Source organism: Chrysemys picta, chromosome 7 (assembly GCF_011386835.1).
Source record: "Chrysemys picta bellii isolate R12L10 chromosome 7, ASM1138683v2, whole genome shotgun sequence".
NCBI lineage: Eukaryota > Metazoa > Chordata > Testudines > Emydidae > Chrysemys > Chrysemys picta.
Genome location: NC_088797.1, coordinates 10,288,569 through 10,305,851, shown reverse-complemented (window position 1 = coordinate 10,305,851; position 17,283 = coordinate 10,288,569). Strand labels below are relative to the sequence as shown.

At 42.6% G+C, this 17,283-nt stretch overlaps 1 long non-coding RNA gene across 2 annotated transcripts in view; it reads left to right on the top strand.

Annotated features, from left to right (window-relative positions):
* The window catches only part of LOC135972531 (uncharacterized), a 208,238-nt gene extending 205,455 nt beyond the window's left edge, over positions 1-2,783 (top strand). For both annotated transcript variants that reach the window (XR_010589016.1, XR_010589015.1), the window contains one exon: positions 1,278-2,783. This is a non-coding gene — a long non-coding RNA (uncharacterized LOC135972531). The remainder of the gene's footprint in view (positions 1-1,277) is intronic.
* Positions 2,784-17,283: the final 14,500 nt, after the last annotated feature.

Genomic DNA, 17,283 nt, shown 5'->3' with positions numbered 1-17,283 from the left:
GCGGTTGGTTAAATTATCTTAAAACCTGCCGCAGTCATCACTGAAAATAGCACAAGGACTGAGGTAGCGAGAATTTAGTGACTTACTCCAGGCCAAACGCAGCCAGTCAGTATTAGAACTGAGATTTCCTGGCTTCAGGTTGCCTCTGCAGCCCACTAGACTGCACCGCCGCAAGTGAAACCTAATGCATTACAGTTTAAGCATAATATCTGCTTTAAAAATTAATTTCAGCTCTAACTCATGCCTCATCAATAGTTCACTGGTGTTACTTTAAGTTTTATCTCAAGTATCTTATGCCCTTTAGAAAGGAAAGTTTAATCAAATTAATTATCATCAAATCTAGTTTGGGTACTTTATTTTTTCTCAATTTCCAACCAGTCTGGGTAAAATTTTTTACCTCGTTTGCATGTGCAGATGTCTGTTTATGCGCACAAAACAGGTGCATGCTAACTTTTGGGGCTGAAGTCAACCATCATGCAAGGATTGAAGCTGGGAATAAGAACTCTTTCCTGAATCTATTACCAATGTAGATCCATAGGTGTAGATATGGATATTGGCAGTTGTAAAATGGGCTGTTGATAGAGAGCGATTGGATTTGCTGGTTATAACTCATGAAGATAAGGGGCAACAGTCACAGAGAATGCAATTTTATTAACTTTCCCCAGATAATTATTAGTAGAGCTGGTCAGGGATTTGTTGACAGAGCGTTTTTTCCATCAGAAAATGCTGATTCATCAAGACCAAATATTTTGGTAGGAAAAGGGTCAGTTTTGATTCAACTTTCATTGGGAAAGGTTCTCAGGTCCAGGATGAAATTTCTGGTGAAAACCAGAGAGTCCCACCCCAGAATAACCTGATCAAGAGCAGGAATTTGAACCTGCATCTCTCGCATCCTGGGGCAGGTTTGGTGTGTATCTGTCTCTCACTCTCAATTTTCATTGGATGGGAAAGCAGTTTCCCACCCCACTCTAATTTCTATGACAGAGTTGGACCCAATCTACTCCGGTGCCTTAGGGCTACTTTAAGTTGAATCTGTTAGTTGCGTTGAGTTAAAATAGCTGGTGCTGAAATTACTCCAGCCTGAAAAAGGAACTAGGGCTTTGATTTTTTTTTTTAATGCTTTTATTCCACTGACAGCCAAGCTTATGCGATATATTGAATCCTTCCCTTTGATTGTTTTTCTGTTTAAAGTTTGCCTTTTATTTGCAACAAGGGCAGACTTAAGCTTGACTGTCAGAATAAAAACTGTTTCTTTTTTTATTGCTTCTTCGCTGCAGTTCAGAACAGTTCCAGCCCAAGTGACGTTGACTTCAGACACTTCGCATCACAGAATCTATTGCTTGAGCTGAAGCTGCACCTACTATCCCAGACTGGAATCCATATGGGCTATCATTAAACAATTACTACCCATATTCAGTGGGGACCCCATCCTGAATGAAATCTTTCCTCAGACTCCTCTTCTGGCCTTCAAACAACTCTTCATACTGACCCATAATCAAAGAGCTAGCCAAAGGGACATCTGGGCAGCACATGGCACCAGAGGTGCAATTTCACCCCTGAAATGCATGCCAAATACATACCCCTGAATCTGTTCCTGGGCAATTATCCTAATTATATGGACAAGCCATTTATCAGAAAGTTGATTAAATGGATGTACTGCACATCATTAGCTATCAAAGGTAACAGTCACTTGACATTAAGCTGATAAAACACAAAGCACCTTCTGTTAAAAATGTTGTCTCAGGCAGATTGATGAAATGAGGAGAGACGGGGATGTCTATGATTGCTGAATTTGGAAAGGAGAAATATTTAGGCACTTGGATGCTGTGCTGATGGACACAGAGGGAACCAGAATAGAATAGATTTGAGTGAGGTATTGAAGGTTTTCAATGGTCTAGTGAAAATTGATCAACCCTTCTTGGTCACCACCAGGGAATTTAGGATAAAGTAAAGGAAATATTACTTTACATTTATCACATAGGCAGTCTTCACTGCCACTGGAAGTTAGGTGACATGGCCCAGTTTAGAACAGAGCTGGATAATGAACCATTAACCTGGCCATCTACAATGAACCTGGCCATCTACAGGTCTAGGTATTTATATTCATCACTGTGCCTCCATGGGGTCTGCATGCTAACACAAGGCACATTAGTCTTCATGCACAGATGATCTGCCACATGCATAAATGATCTGTCGCAAGACTAAAGAAAGACTTTTCTCCTGATCCCTATGTATAGCTGTCCGCAGTTGTTTGTTGTTATTATTTGTTTAGATTGCAGTGGTGCCCAGAATTTGCTAGGAACTTTTCAAGCACAGAAGAATGCATAGTCCCTGTCCCATTGAACATACAGTCCACATAAGCCACCTTCCTCTGAAGCATCAGGTATTGGCCACTACTGAAGGAAGGGTATTGGGCTGGATGGAGCAATGGTCTGAGGTGGTATTACTATTATTTATTATTTGATTTTGGTAGCACCTACAGGCCCCATGTGAGTCTGGGTCTCTGTTGTGCTAAATACTCTACAAACATAGAATAGAAGATGATCTCTGCCCCAAAGAGCTTGCAGTCTTAAAAGACAAGACAAATAAACACTATTAAGCATATCTGTCTTGTGACATCTTTCGCTTTCCACTAGATTCCACACTAATCAATAGTGCTGTAACTATTCTATGACCCTAGAGATGAGGAAGCCCATAACACTTGACCTGTCTCCTAGAATTTCACACACAGCTGTGGATTCTGCAGGTATCATACAGATTTGTAAAAGCCAGAGTTATCAGTGACGCTACATTTAGTAAAGCCTCTGACAGATTTCTCTGTGCTTCACAGAGCCATTGCTCCCAAATTGTGCATGGAGAGCCTCATTGAACGATGGTCATTTTGACATGATCATGAGCAAGCCCACCTGCAATTTATGGACTGTGCAATTATGTCAGTTATCAAAGAGAGGGCTCCCCTTAGGGAATGGTACTGCACTCCAGAGAATACCTAAGGGATTGGTCTTAGGGAATTGTGCTTAACTGATTTCTCACTGTCTGATTATCCCGAAAGCTGCTGTCCTCATGGTGAAATGTATTGGTCATTGGGGAATTCTTAAATCAAATGTGCCATGATGTGAGGTAATAAACAGGGTAAGAGAACCAACCGTCTGGGAAACAGCAACTACAGTTTTCTGTGAGCAACAATCTGCTGTGAATCCGTATGGTACAAGAGGAAAGTTGTAAATCCAAGATGTTCCAAAGCCTTTTGAAATCAACAGGAGTCTTTCCAGGAGCACCACTGGACTTTGGGTCAGGTTCCATTCAGAGACTATCTTAGGAGTTCATAAATCCTTATTTATTGCTGTATTTTAGGGCCAGATTTTCAGAAGAGCTCAGTGCATGGGGTGCATGTTGGATGCTGAGCTCTTTGGAAAATCTGGCCCTAATGCTGCAAAATCTTCCTCTGGCATGTAGCCGATCCATCTTGCAATGCAAAAGGCCACTTTATCTTAATGATGAGCTTACTGTGTGTGAGAAAACTGGTTTGGGCAAGTGTAGTTACTTGTCATGTTTCCAGCAGGCTTTTTCAACACAGCTTACTGTAGCATGAGGGTTACAGTAGATCTCTTTGAGCACAAGTATATTGTCAAGGCAACGAGAAAATACACTAAGGTTTTATTCTGCCATTCACCCCAGCCTTGTTACCCTTGGGCAAAGGTTTTTATGTGAGATTGTGGTTCCCAAGTAGCCAGGCTTCTATGGTAACAGGAGAAGTCAGCTTTATAGGAATGGTGCAGAGTGTGAAATGTCACACCGCCTGTTCTTGGTAGCGCTTTCATGTTTTGACAATAGTCAGGAAAAGGGAAAAACGGATTGTATGACTGCACTATCTGCCTGTATCTGAGCACCTAAATGCTGAGGGCTCACATAGGTGGGGCAGCGCTGTCACTCTGTGTGTGTGTGTGTGTGTGTGTGTGTGTGTGTACAGCCAAGATGGTACTAGCGGAAGGCATTAAGCTAGTGCAGGGCAGAGGCAGGCACAATGCCTCTGGAGGATCTAGGGGAGAATGATGAGAAAAGGCATTTACTCCCCCAAAGAGGCGTGGGTAGAAGGCATGACTTGAAGCCCTTCTTCGTGCACCAAGTAGCACCGAGGGGCCAGACTCAAGAGGAATTCATGCGAGGAATTAAAGGGGTTTTTCGTGATAGAGCTGCTTCGGGGTGTGTTGCCCACTCAGTGCTGGCCTCCCCGGTGCTACCAGATGCATTGAAGAGGGGCCAGTGCCATGTTATTAGCTTTCCACGCTATTAACAATTTTCCTTCAGTTTCCTCTTCCAACAGCCAGGAAACTTTCTCTATCTGCCTCCTTGTTCTTGGCCCTCCCTGCCTGAGACCCAAAATGCAGCCTCCAACAGCTATCCTGGTTGTGCAGAAGTCAGCAGCAGTGAACTTCTTTTTTTTTTCCCCTTTCATTTAGTCTTTCTGGTAAGAGAAGGAGAAATGTGTATTTGATTCCCTGGAATTAAACTTTTATTTTCGATTTTAGGGTTGAATAACTAAGTGGCTTTTGCTGTAGTGGCTCATGAAATGCAGAGCAGCTGAAAGAGATGGCTGGAAAGTAGGGAAAAAATGAGAGAAGCAGGAGGACACAAAATTGTTCATCAAAATGTTTCCTCTTTACAAATGCTTCAGCAGGGGCACTCTTTCCTCTTAGGCAGAATTGACTAACCCCAGTGCTGTAGCTTTGGTACGGTGCTGCCAGAGGTCCCATCATTGAGAAGAGTGATGCAGTAGAACCTCAGAGTTACAAACGTCTCGGGAATGGAGGTTGTTTGTAACTCTGAAATGTCCGTAACTCTGAACAAAACATTCTAGTTGTTCTTTCAAAAGTTTACAACTGAACATTGACTTAATACAGCGTTGAAACTTACTCTGCAGAAGAAAAATGCTGCTCTTAACCACCTGAATTTAAATGAAACAAGCACAATGAAACAAACAGTTTCTTTGCCTTCTCAAATCTTTTTTTTTTTAAACATTCCCTTTATTTTTTCAGGAGTTTACATTTAACACAGCACTGTACTGTATTTGCTATTAGTTTTGTCTTTGCTTCTGCCTGATTGCATGCTTCTGGTTCCGAATGTGGAGTGTGGTTGAGTGGTCAGATTGTAACTCTGGTGTTGGTAACTCTGAGGTTCTGTTGTAAAGCTGAGATGCTGACCTTTTGTGGTAATTGAAGATCTAGTAGCTCTTGTCCTAATAGTAGGAGTATTAGCCTCAGGGTACCAGCCAAATTCCATGTTAAGTATTTATGTTCTGCATCCTTTATTTTAAACCCCCCACTACAATCTGAATTTCAGACAGTGTTGTTGTTTCACTTCCTGTCCTAACCTGTTGTGCAGTGTTACTGTGCGCAGTTAAATAGCTGTGATGTGTCACCCCAGAGTTGGGTGCATGTCCATGGCAGTTAAGTCATTCGTGTATCTGTGGCTAGTGAAGGGCTTTAGGATTCTTTTTGAGACATAAGTCACTAGAGATATGTTACTATTTTTTACGTCTATATTTAGGAGAAAATTAGGCAAAGTTTGCACATTGGAGATGGCTCTGACAAGGTGAAACGTTTTGCAAGTGTCCCCACGAGGCTCTTTTTGGGGTGTGTGCTTTTGCTAATGTACCGTTTCTTTGGGAATTTTTCACCTTTCTGAGCAGATCTTCATGTGTAAGTGAAAAAGGAACACAATATTGCTCCCAGCCCCGGAGGCACCTCAGCGAACTGGCATGCTGGCAATGGCAGTTACTGCTGCTTGGCCCAAGGGAGAAGAGAAGAGAAACAAAGTTTAGGGGGAAGAAGAGGAGGAGAGAAATGAAAGTGGGAGAGAGAGAAAGCAGGCAGAGAGACAAAAGGAAACAAGGCTGCAGATAGACGCTGAAGGCAAAGGAAGACCAGAAAAAGGGTAAGACCCTTCTGCTTATGCCTTCTCTGTGTTTCTACTTAAGTACCCAACATTATAGAGCAGCAGCACAGCCTGGAAAGGGCTGTGCAGGGAACCAGTACGGGCCAAGGAGTGGGGAATGGAAGATGCTGGAGTGTGTGCCGCTGGCTCAGATTTGGCCTGGCCACCCCCCTCGTCATCACCATGACAGAGAGGTGGCTGGGCCAATCCTGAGTGGCTCTGCGACCCAGTGTGCCAAGTCGCAGCACCTGGAGGGGGGAGCCAGCCCCAGCCCCACAGGACAGAAGCCATTGCTGCAGGCTGAGAGTGGGAAGACTTATTCTGCAACCCGCCCCCCGGGACCTCCCACACCCTAGGGAAAGAATCTGACCCTGCACCAGGGCCTCCAACCCCAGGCTGAACCCTATTGTACACTGCCCCATACGCCCCCTGGGGAGTGCAAAACTTGACACCCCCCACATGCCCCAGGGTCTCCCACACACACCTCAGGGGCAGGATTTGACACCTGAGGGGAGAGAGGTAACGCATAAAACAAAATAACAAGAAATCGCAGAAAAATAAAATGAAAAGTTATAAAAAATAAAAAGGAATTTTCTGGGGGCTTTAGGAATACCTAGCAAGAACAGGGATGTGATGTTTCCTCTATATATGACACTAGTGAGATCACTACTGGAATAATGCTCCAGTTTTGGTGTCTACATTTTTAAAAGTTAGTTAAAACATTGGTGAAGGCTCAGAGAAGAGCTACAAGAATGATTTGAGGTCTAGAAAAATATTCCTTACAGTGAGAGACTAAAGGAGTTCAAAACTATTTTAATTGATCGAAAAGAAGGTTGAGGTGACTTGTTCTGAGCCTATAATTACCTACACAGAAGATTTCTACTACTAGCGGGCTCTTTGATCTAGCAGACAAAGGCGTAGTAATATCCAGTAGACACAAGTTGAGATCAGCAAAATCCAAACTGGAAATAAGAATTTTTAGACAGAGAGAGTAACTAACAATTGGAATAGCTTACCATGGGAAGTGGTAAATTCTTCATTGCTTGGAGTCTTGAAATCAAGACTGGATGTCTCTAAAAGATGTCCAAGCCCAAGATGCTGGGCTACATGCAGGATTTACTGGGTGAAATGTATGGCCTATGTTATGTAGAACATCAGAGTAAACGATTCCAGTGGGCCCTTGTTGTCCTAAAATTGGTGAATCTTTGACTCTCTTATTTTGAGACATCCTTTACTTGGTGCCTAATGTCCTATCCTCTCTGTCAAGTCAAAAGAGGACACACTTTATCGCATATTCTAGTAATAATCAAGACTGTGATTCATTTTTAATCATAAATAGAGAGGGGTACCTTACTAACAATCATTTTCCTGTATTTTTCAGACAGTTGTGCTTTTTTGTTTGTTTTTTGTTGTTGTTTTTGTTTTTGCTACATTGGTGGACACACTACCTACTTAGAGAAACAAGGTGGGTGAGGTAATATATTTTAATGGACCAGCTTCTGTTGGTGAGAGAGACAGAGCTAAATGGAGCTCTTTGTCAGGTCTTCTTCTTCAGAAGAGTTCTTTGAAAGCTTGTCTCTCTCACCGACTGAAGTTGGTTCAATAAAAGATGTTACCTCGCCCACCTTGTCTTTCTAATATCCTGGGACCAACTCAGCTACAACAACACTGCATATGCTACCTGCTTGTCTGTTTAAAGTGTCGCATCTGGACACCCATCCAGTTCATTTTCCACTCCCACCCAAGCAGAGTGGGAGTGGAAAATGAACGGTATGAGGTTAATACTGTCTAACAAAGTTCTTAGCTCACTATTGGAAGAAAGTGACGGTCTCTTGGAATCTTTGCTATTATCATATGACAGATTCTGTCCCTGGCTATGTGAGTGCAGCTCTCACTTAAACCTGGAAACCCATGTTTCTGTGCAAACTGGGTAGATAGATGCTTAACTATTGGTTTTGCACACAAATTCAGTTTGCATGGGCAACTCAGAATGCAGTTGGAAGGAAGTTAGAGACATGCCCTTGAGACATGCCCTTGAATCATAACAACATCACAAATGCTGTGTAGCGTTGCTACATAAACTTTAACTTTCTTGACGATATATGAATACACACAAACCAAATATTTATAGTAAACTAAAATAACATCATTGGGTGTTCTACCCTTGTTAAATTTTTTACACCTTAGCTCTCACCTTGCTTTATAGAAAATGAAGAGTGTCCTGTCATAAATAAATGTCCTTCCGTTCCAAGGACACTACTATATGAGGAATATCTAGCAATGATATTTAAAGCTTTCATACATTGTGAAGAAATTCAGAGGTTCTTTAGAAACACTATACAATATTTTGTGTTGCTGGTATGAGTCAAGGTTATGGGTCACATTTATGCGTGATCGCCTTCCAATTGCATTCATGATGGGATATGTTTATTTGTCCCTATACTGTTGACAAGGCCTTGATAAAATGGAACACACTAAGAAAAGATCAGGATATACTGAAGTCAATCTTAATGGGGGAGAAAAAAGGCTGATTTCAATTCATTACCTGTTTCTAGATAATGAAAACATTGAATTGTTGAGAAAAGTTCAAGATCATTTGTAAATGAAAAATAAAATAAATGACATAGAAAACAGTCTTCTTACTAGTCATAAAGTATTTGTCATTACATGTCATGAACAAAGCCCTGAAGTTCTTACTTAGGACTTGTCTACATGGGCGGCTATTCAGGATTAACTCCGTGTGTGGATACTCTCTTATTCTTTGAAAGTAGATTAAACTAATTTGGAATAAGGCACTCGTTATTCTGCTTTAAATTCACACCCTATTTTATCCTGGATTAATTTTCATAGACAAGCCCTAGCAGAGTTCCTATTGAGACATATCCTGAAGTCCTTACTCAGGTGAAAACTCCCTTCATAGTCAATAGAGGTTTATCAGAATATGGCCCTTTGGCTTCATTAAGGGCAGAAGGGACTAAGCACCAGTCTGCCCATTGACTTTAGCTGGAGTTTTACTTGTGTAATGGCCAACACAAGGAATTGAACAGACAACCTGTGGAGCTAGAAGCATGAATCTCTACAACTAAAGAGTCAGGCTCCATCTCAGAGCTGTAATAGACCCGTGATCTCTGGTTCGGGCACAGAGGGGGACACATAACACACACAGGGTTAGATAAGCAATGAATGAAAATTGAGGACTCCAGGATTTGGCTTAATATTAATAATTTGCTGGGCTTTGAATTATTGCCGGATTAAATAAATCCCATATTTCAGATAAATCAGGAGTCTACGTCTTCAGAATTTGATAATCCAAGTGAATTGTATGGATAGAACCTTCCTCAAGACTAGACGATGACTAGGTATGGCAAATGGCGACTGTGATGAGGCACTTTGATCTATAATGCATTATTAGATATGAAGTCTTGTTAAAGATTAGATATACAAAAGGCGGGGTGGGGGAGGAACTACAATGATTTGTGTAGGAAGGTCCTAGGCAGAAGCTCTGTCGTGAAGCAGAGTGGGAGTGGAAAATGAACGGTATGAGGTTAATACTGTCTAACAAAGTTCTTAGTTCACAGTTGGAAGAAAGTGACGGTCTCTTGGAATCTTTGCTATTATCATATGACAGATTCTGTCCCTGGCTACGTGAGTGCAGCTCCCACTTAAACCTTTGTGTCACACATCTACAGGTAGAGTTTATCCAAGAGTGCTGAGCAGTTTTTTTATCTATAGCATTTAGCTTGTGGAGTATTGCCAACTCCAAGCAGGCAAAAATTATGAGTTCAGTCCCCTACAATCATGCAACTGGCTTTAAAAACTTGATATTTTAAAAAAAGTTTTTTTCACTTTATTTGCCTCCCAATGTTGAGCCTTTAGGGTTCCTGTTTTCAAGCTTTTCTCTACAGTCATGAGGGCTAGAAACATTTTATAAGCGTTATATATATTTACAGATAAACTGTCCTGAACAAATAAGACTCCAATCTCTATTTTTTAGTTTTACTTTCAACTTCAAAGTAAATGTATATCTGGAGCCCTATTTCCATAATACAATCTCTCATCATGTTTCTGGCCACACTGGAAAAAACTAGAACTGAGAAGTCCCCAGGAAAGTCAACTTAGTTTTGCAGATTCAAGAGGTTTGAATGAGTTTCTCAGCTTCTGAGGTCATAAATCAGCAAAGCATTTGACAGTGTTCTAATATTCATTCCTATTCATCCAAAGCACTTAAGCCACGTGGATTCTTCAATGGAATGTAAGAATATGCCTAAACATATGCTTAAATCCTTTGCTGAATATAAGTGGATGGCTGAATCAAGGTCTGGAGGTTTAGCTACACCAAAGATCTGAACTTTTTCACCCATCATAGCATCAGAACTTAGTTTCCACATGTTGTACAGCCTTTCTTCCAAATAACCACGAAAGGCCAACTTTACCGTGATTAATTAACACAACCTATACTTTCTACTGTAGAGTTTGTGGATGAAAAAAAGATGTTTTCCCAGGTTCTTTATAAATGTTGTAGGTTTCTCTGCTGGCTCCTGTCAAGCAAATTCACAGGAATTTGATATTTTTATCACCCTCAAAAGTTTCTCTGCTCTGGGGCTGATTCAAAATTTTCTGCTGAAACTTTTTTTTAATGGAAAATTGGGTTTTCAACTACATTTTTCACAAGAAGTGCCTGCTTTTTGCAGAAATTTTCAATATTTAATCAGAAAAATTGAAATATTTTGTCCAAAAATATTTAAATTCAGAATGGCACCATGGTGTTTCATGGGTATTGCAGTTTGAGTGCCTTATGCTCCCATTCTACACCATAGACTAAGACCTCAGATGGACTACATTTCCCATGATGCAACACTTGCGGTTCTCTTGCTGAGGGGAAAGGATGCATCATAGGTGTTCCTGGCTGTGGTACCTAATAGGTGATGTAGTCCAGTTAGAGCAGTGATACTCAGACTGCAGCTCACGAGCCATAAGTGACTCTTTAATGTGTCTCCTGCAGCTCTTTACAACACACAATATTAAAACACTGTGTGATATAATTATTAACCAACCAGGATGCTTTTACTATGTTAATAACCAATGAAGTTATCAACTTGCACTAAGTTATTAACTTATTTGCTGTGAGAATATACACACACACACACACTAAATATTTCCCATCATACTGAATATGAATAGTACTATACTAAATGAAACAATGAATTTACACTACTGTGGCTCTTTTGTGTAATGTTGATCGCTAATTGGGCTCCTGAACCATTCAGGTCTGAGTATCACTGAGTTAGAAGGTCCAGCCCAAAGAACACAACGGGAATATAAGACCTGACCTACAACTCCTGTGAGCCATCCTGGAGCCAGTTTGAAATTAAATATTTTGGTTTTCAGCCAAAATATTTAGATGAAATGTTATATTTTCCCACAGAAAATGTCAGCAAAAACAAATTTTCATAAAAAAATCCCACCCTATTTTTCAACCAGCTCTATTGATTCTTCATACAGATGCAGAGAAAATGCAAGGCTCCAAAGCGCTGAAGAAGGAGGGCATAGGCTGTAGCAATACAGTATATCCCACTGTTCTGCATTTCAAGGAATGTTCCACTAGAATGATTGCACCCCAAATTGCCTAGGGTGGCGAGTGTATCTTTGCCTCAGTGGGCCATCTCTGAACTCCCTGGTTAGCAATCAGCGGACCATTTTGCTTTCAGGGGGAAAATGTCTTATATGCAGTGCTAGGGAAAGGTACATAATATTCTAGTGACTTTGTTCATAACCCTACACTAATCCCCATAAGCATCTGATTTGCATGACTATTCTTCCTGTTGTCTAGAACCCACAGAACTTGGACTAAGCTTTGATGAATGCAGACCTTTGTTTTGTACTAAGTGTGAAAGAAAGATCAGACAAATTAGACACATTAGTTATTAACCTAGCTTTCAGGACAAAAAGTTAATGTTCGTGTCTTGTATTGTATTATATGCATTTACTTATTTCTTTAATGAGAAAATAGTCTTTTTAGATAACTGATATATTCGTATTCTTACTCTTTAGAAATCTGTAAACTTTGTTGCACATTATCACTTGAATAGACCAAATAATTAGAGTGCCTACTCATAGACAATTAGCTTTCAGTAAAACTGAAGTTTATAGAAGAATTTAAAAAAAGACAGTTACCAACTGCATTGAAAATCTAAAAATAAGGGTTTCACTTAGGTTTCTAAAAGCAATTGAGATCTTTTAGACTAACAATAACTTATTGTGTCACATTTAAAAGTATCATTATTAATTTAGGATGGTATTCCCAATTCTGGTATTAGAGTTTTTGTGATTAAAAAAGCTGCTGTTTAATGGATTGCTGAGAGTGATGTAAAATGCAAGCAGGGTTAAATAAAAAGATAAGTCATGGAAGTATCATGGCCTTCTGGGCAGAATTTCAAAGGACTTTAAAGGCATTAGGAAGTTGGGTACCTTTAGGCTTCTTTGAAACTCCCAACTTGAATGTATGTAGCATGTGTCTTCAAGTGGATCAAACTATAGCATTATACTATAGCGTTTTAATCCCACTTACCGCAAGTGCTTGAAGTCAGCAGATTGAAAGCAAAGTTTGTAAAGGAATCGTTTTCATTGAAAGTGACTTGCTTTAAAAAAAATCAGTCAGGATTCTAATCTGAGATACATACAGATATATAATCACAAACTTTTACTATGAGGGGAGGGTGAACCTACCAGAAACAAGGCAAGGGTATAATTCTACAGGCACTTATTTATTTGCATTACTGTGGCACTTAGAAGCTCTAATCATGGACCAGGACCCTCAGCCCTGCCACTCAGGGCAGAAGGAAATAGCACAGAGAGATCCTTTGCTAAGGACACTATGGAGGTATTTGTGTTATTCCTCAAGCTGAGAATCCACTTGTGACAGAGTGCAGAGTGGGAACAGATGAGCATGCACTCTGATCACTCAGATGTTAATTAGTTTCTCCTGAGAAAAATCAGGCTAACTGGCTGGAACGTCGAAGGAGCCAATTACCCCCTCAGCCTAAGATGGATAAAGAGGCAAGAAGGAAGCCCCAAAAGTGTGTGTGTGCGAGAGAGAGAGAGAGAGGGTGGACGGACAGATGAATGGATGGATGGATGGATGGATGGATGGACTGACCGACTGACTGACTGACTGACTAGTTGAGCTCAGTACCATGGAGGCCTCAAGGGAGAGAGGCCTCTGTTCCCCTCAGATCCTAGGAAGAGAGCCAAAAGTGTTGTCGACACTGTAAATAGACTGTTGCGTGGGAATGGTTGTAGAAATGGTAGAGGGAACTTAAAATAAAAGAATATGGTGAAGGCACAACCACTGGAGTCTATCCAGTGTCTGCAGGGAGAAGGAGAGAAAGGAGCCATGCCCTATGACGCCACTACTGTAAGAATTACCACATGTTCCAAAGGTGCTGACTGAGGGCCAGCCAGAATGCTTAAAATAACAAGAACTAGTACAAGGCTCTTCTTCAAGACTGATTTTAAGAAATAAAAGGACTTTGAAGTTTTGACATGCTTTGTGAGATTATTATTATTATTTATTATTATTGGTGGTGTGGAAACATATTCTTTTATTAACTTTTTCTGTAAATTTTATGTCATTTATGGTTGATTGGTGCTGTAAAATGATACTGTTTCCAGATGTTAGTAGTTAGAGGGCGATGCAAAGAAATTACAGGATAAGCAGATATTTGGTTTAAAAAAAAGAGGGAGAGAGAGAGAAATAAGTATGCTGCAGGTACTTCTTTTCTCTACGGTAGAACAGCGGGGCAGTACTGGCTGTGAGGTTAGACATGGACAAGGAAAGGAACCAGCAAATCTGTCCAGAGGTTTGGAAAGATATAATGCTAGCCTCTATGGTCCATTGAAGTCAACGGGTGTCCAGGCATTCTTCCTTGGAAAGCTGACTAAATACTAGTCATAAAATGGTAAATCCTTTTACTTTGAAAGGCACCAAACTTTTAATTTAATTTGATTCAAAATTATGGTTTTGTGATGAACTAAAACCCCATGTAGTTTTGCACCGAGTTCATTTCTTCAGACAAAATAGTTCTTAATTTGCACTCTCAAGAAATTACTGATGCCGGGAATTTGTAGTGGTGTATATAGAGCCTTTCACCTCTAGATCACCAATCCAGATCCAGCACAACTCAGTAGCAACCAACAGTTGGTAATATATCATAGCTGCTTAACGTCCTATCTGAAACGAGTGGCATGATTTCACTCCATGTGCCATTGGATATGTGACCCCATCAAATTTGGCACTAATTAGCACCCTTGTCAGTAGACTCAGCTAAGAGGCCAAGAAATGAATGGCCTTAAACTATCCTCTTACTCCTAGATATGTTCCCAGCAGAGCATAGTTGGAGGGACATTATAGGGTGGCGTGGGATAGATGAGTAGCTGTTCCATGGATATAATATCAACCTTTAGGGCTGGTAACTGTGAACCTTTCGCAGAGCAATAAAATTCACACCAAATTGTAAATGAATATATTTTAAAAGAAAACACTGACTCCACAAGAGACATGATAAAATTCTTCCCTTCTCCCCTCTGGAATTGATCGGGAGTTTGTTGGGTTTTGGAAGGCTCAACAGATTTGGTGTATAGCTAGTCTGACTCTCCAAATGCTGGACATCTGAACTACAAAAATAATAATTCATTCATTAAATCAGCCAGTTTTAAATTTCTAGGATACCAAAAATAATGGGCCAGATCTTCAGCTGGTGCCAAGTGGCCCTAATATCAGTGGAGCTATGCACATTTACATCAGCTGAAGAACTGGTTCAATGATTTGCAACATTTTGTTGCAGTTCAAAAATGGCTGATCCCAGTTTGCTTTTAAATCATTCTTGGAATAAGACTTTATTTACTGAGACCATATTTGCCCTCCCTGCATTTTTATGACCAAGTTCTAAACACCAAAAAAGCCACCCAAGTTCGTAATGAAAATGCTGCCAGACAGACTGACCCCCTTAGGGGACACAGTCCAACAAATTGATTTGACAGATCCTGACCAGAATCGGACTACACCAGATTACATTGAGACAGTAAGTGTGTTATATGTTCCCCCTCAACTGTATTTAAAATCACTGAAGTCAAAGAATGACTGCTTTAAGAATCATGCAAATGTGGGCGTAGCAATGGATCAGCCTTCCTGTTTGCAAATGGAGAGTCTGAGAAATCTGAAAGAACACAGCCCAATGGGCGAGAGGCAAATGGGAATACAAAGGGAGAGGGCAAGGGGTCAGAGGGAGGGAATGGGGAAAGAGAACAATAGAGAACAAGTGGGGACACAGAGGCAGAAAAGGTGTAGAGAGGAGAAGAGTGGGGTAGTGAGGAAGGAAGCAATGGGCCAAAAGTGAGGAAAAGGGGCAGGGAAAGAGGGAAGGAAAATGGAGAGAGAGGAGAAAAAAAGGGGGACAATATGAGTGAGAGAGAGAGAGTGCTTTCCTAAGGCTCCTGAATTACTATTTAGAATAGTTAACTGTGCCGCTTTAAGGTCTCTAGTGTAGCTGCTCTAAGCCAATAGGAGAGAGCTCTCCAGTCGACTTAATTAATTCACCCTCAAGGAGTGGCGGCAGCTATGTCGGCGGGAGAAGCTCTCCCACCAACGTAGCGCTGTCTACACCAGCACTTAGGTTGATGTAACTTACATAGCACAGGGGGTGGCTTATTCACACCCCTTAATGACATCAATTATACCAGCATAAGTGGTAGTGTAGACATAGTGGAGATAAGATGAATGCATTCAAGAAACAATCCCCAAATATTGTTGTTTCAGAAAAACCCTTGAGCGAGAGGGAGGGTGCGTGAGAGTCCTCCCTACAGCTGCACTGACACTGGCAAAACTTGGACATGCAAGTCAGCACCCGTGCAGCTCCAGTTACTACAAATGGCAAATCACAGATAGGGCCCGACTGGTTGTGTATTGCCCAGTGCCTCCCTGAATGAATGTCTTGTGTCTAGCGAACCCCCTTTCCCCCCACATACACATGCTACCAGCTGGGGTAGAATGCTGGGCCCTCAGCTACCAAAAACAGGCCCCTAAACTGATACCAGGCTCTTTATCCTCTATGTGGACTAGCCATTAGCCATCACATTTAACACCTGTGCGCCTCTATGATAGTGTGTGTGTATATCTTGTACTCATGTGTTTGCGTTCCCGTGTTTGCATCTGTCCCCTTGTGTGTGCCTCTGGTCACTGTACATGTAGCCCAATGTGTTGGCCTTCATTCCTCCCTTTCTGTGCCGTGTCACTTTGTGTGCATTGTCCTATCCCCCCCACCTCCCCCCCCCCCACACACACAATTCTCTTATCAGCACCTGTGTGACTCTGCATCAACCTGTGTGTTGGTTTCACATGTTTGTGCGTGCCACTTCATGACCTTCTCTGTACCAGTGCACTGCTCCCCGGTCCCCCAGTGAGTGCGTCACTCCTCCTGCCCCCGGTGAGTGGGTGGGTGTGTTGCTCCCCCTGTCCCTGTGAGTGGGTGGGTGAGTGTGTTGCTCCCTCTGCCCCAGTGGTGGGTATGTTGCTCTCCCTGCCCCTGTGGGTGGGTGGATGTGTCGCTCCCTCTGCCCCCAGTGAGTGAGTGGGTGGGTGTGTCACTCCCCCTTCTCCCAGGGGTGGGTGGGTGTGCCTCTCTCCATTCCCGCCCCCTGTGGGTGGGTGTGTCACTGCCCCTACCCCCAGTGAGTGGGTGGGTCGCTCCCCCTACCACCTGTGAGTGGGTGGGTGGGTATGTCGCTCCCCTGTGAGTGGGTGGGTGTGTCACTTCCCCCTACCCCCAGTGAGTGAGTGGGAGGGTGTGTCGCTCCCCCTACCCCCTGTGAGTGGGTGGGTGGCTATGTCTCTCCCCCTGCCCCCAGTGGGTGAGTGGGTGGGTGTGTCGCTCCCCCTGCCCCCAGTGGGTGAGTGGGTGGGTCGCTCCCCCTGCCCCCAGTGGGTGAGTGTGTCGCTCCCCCTGCCCACAGTGGGTGAGTGGGTGTGTCGCTCCCCCTGCCCCCAGTGGGTGAGTGTGTCGCTCCCCCTGCCCGCAGTGGGTGAGTGGGAAGGTATGTCACTCCCCCTGCCCCCTGTGAGTGGGTGGGTGGCTATATCTCTCCCCATGCCCCCAGTGGGTGAGTGGGTGGGTGTGTCTCTCCCCCTGCCCCCAGTGGGTGAGTGGGTGGGTGTGTCGCTCCCCCTACCCCCTGTGAGTGGGTGGGTGGCTATGTCTCGCCCCCAGTGGGTGAGTGACCCCCCCCCCCGGCTCTCCCCCTCTCCGGCTCTCCCGGCGGCGCTGCCGGGGCGGGTGGGTGACTCACGCTGCCTTT